Raw genomic sequence first — 2,431 nt, forward strand, 5'->3', positions numbered from 1 at the left:
TGTCAGAGTTATGGCATACAATTCCAGCTAATACAAAGAAATAAAGACTAGCTTAAGGGCATTTTTTCTGATGTATAATTTTATGATTATAATAATATTTCTTTATTAGAATCTTGTGTTGTTTGTTGATTGAAAGTACATTAAATTATGAATGGACATTGAAAACTTTGCCCTAGACTTTAAAATGGGTTGTTACAAAATGCTTCACCAACATGAGTATTGAATTCACCCAATTACTTTAGAAATACATAGAAAAATATAATCTTTGAAAAATTCACTTCTTTAAATCTTCTTTAAATGGTACATTTTTATTTACTGCATTACTGTTTATTGACTTCTAACTTCTGAAGTCAGCAACTAACAGTTTGAAATGTATAAACATATGAATATGAATGTGTTGTCTAGTCTCAACACTAAAATTCAGTTCTCCTTGTCAAGGTTATCAAAATGTTTATTTTACCAGGAAGAACTAATTTTTTTCAACATGAGCAGTTCATTCTTTGGCATCTTTAACCATTACATAACCTAAAGTGAGGCTATAAAGTATTTACTACTCCAAATAATAGATGTGAGTTCTAAAACAATAATTACAACAAAGGAAATTTTCTGGTCTACCACACTAATGTGCCTGTCCAAAAAGGAATATTCTTAGAAATATTGGTGATTGTATAACAAAGATTCATAAAGCTACATTAAGTGCTTATGTTCTTTTTTTTTAAATTTTGGTACTAGGGATTGGGATGTTTTACCTCTGAGCTACATCCCCAATCCTTTTTTTTTTTTTTTTTTGAGACATAGTCTCACTAAATTGGTGAGAGTCTCATTAATTTTGGTGGTGCTGGGGATTTAACCCAGGACCTTGTGCATGTGAGGCAAACACTCTACCAACTGAGCTATATCCCCAGCCCCAAGTGCCTATGTTCTATAGTTACTAAAAGTAATTTATGTTCTTACACAAGTGCTTCAGCTTGTTTCAATTCTGAAGAAGGTAAAGTGTCCAATATGAAAAAGATGAGCATATTATCCTCATTTCTCAATGAAAATTTTGAAACATTTGGAAATGTATGTAGAGATTTTGTTCCAGTGGGAAACATCAGTAACCTGTCTTGGGCTTGTTATACTTGTTCATTAATTTATCCATTAAATGTTGAGTGCATAATATATGACAGTTGCAGGGGTTAACCCTGAAGATAAATTCTGTTACATAACACCAAATCTAGTGGAGAAGATAAGTACAGGGGTCACAAATGTGTGCAGATTACTTGAAAGGGAAGAAAGGGTAGCTATTCCAAAACTGGCTTGATTAAGAATGGTTTCCCAAAAGGAGTGACTGTTAGGCTGAATTTCAGGGGATGAATAAAGATTATTTAGACTCAGAAAGGAGAAAAATAAAAAAAAAAAAGCATTCCTGAAATAAGAGACAGTAAATGCTAATAAAGCAAGCAGCTTATGTCTGGGAGAAAGCAATGAAATAATATAGATAATATCTGGCAGTGATAAGAGCCAGATATTTGGGGTTTGGAATTATAAAATGCAAAGTACCACATGACCAGATATGTACCTGAGGAAAAAAATCAGACAGTATGTAATGTCGACCATTGAATATTATGTGTAGTGCCTGTAAAGTGGTAGTCAAAACATTGGAAAGACACTTGGTCACTCTGTATAGTGTGAATTTGAGTGAGGCAAAGAGAAACCAGAAAGACTGCTGAAACAGAAAAAAGTAAAATAATGCCACATATGACCTTTCCCTGCATTCTTTCTTCTTCCTTCTCCCAATGGCTCCATTGCAGCCACACTGGTCTCTATGGCTTTTCCTGAACACAGCCATGTTTCTTCATCCTGAAACGCTTTTCTTTTGATTATTCCCAAGGCATTCTCCTGAACATCATTTAGGGTACTGTCCAAATTTCACCTACCATACAGCCTATAAAATAGCCTCTCCCTGTCTATTATCCCTTCCACATCATTCTTCATCCCTTTAGTAACTGGATTTTTTGCATAGCTCTTATCACTGCCAGATATTATCTATATTGTTTATTGTCTGTGTTCACCTACTAGAGTGTAATTTCAATGAAAGAAAGAACCATTGTTTGATTCATCACCCTATCTCTAAAATCTGGAATAGTGTATGATATGTAAATGTCATTCAATGACTATTACTGAGTCAATGGATGATAATGATAATAAGAATAACTGGAATTATCCACTAAGAACTTACTGTGTGTCAGATGCTGGCCTATGTTCTTCATACATATGGTGCTAATTAATCATAACCTGAGATGTTATTATTTTTACAACTATTCCCATTAATAAACACAGCCATGATTTTGAAAAGTGTTTATTTATTTATTTATTTATTTATTTATTTATTTATAACTGAAGAGTGAACTCAGGAGCACTTTGAACTGAGCTATCTCCCCCACCCTTT

The 2,431-nt window shown here is 33.3% G+C and overlaps 1 non-coding gene across 1 annotated transcript; it reads right to left on the minus strand.

The window, feature by feature from the left end:
• Positions 1-830: 830 nt before the first annotated feature.
• Positions 831-903, minus strand: Trnav-cac (transfer RNA valine (anticodon CAC)). The gene has a single exon. It is a non-coding gene; the product is annotated as a tRNA-Val (tRNA).
• Positions 904-2,431: the final 1,528 nt, after the last annotated feature.

The sequence above is a fragment of the Urocitellus parryii genome, chromosome 10, assembly GCF_045843805.1.
Source record: "Urocitellus parryii isolate mUroPar1 chromosome 10, mUroPar1.hap1, whole genome shotgun sequence".
Lineage (NCBI taxonomy): Eukaryota > Metazoa > Chordata > Mammalia > Rodentia > Sciuridae > Urocitellus > Urocitellus parryii.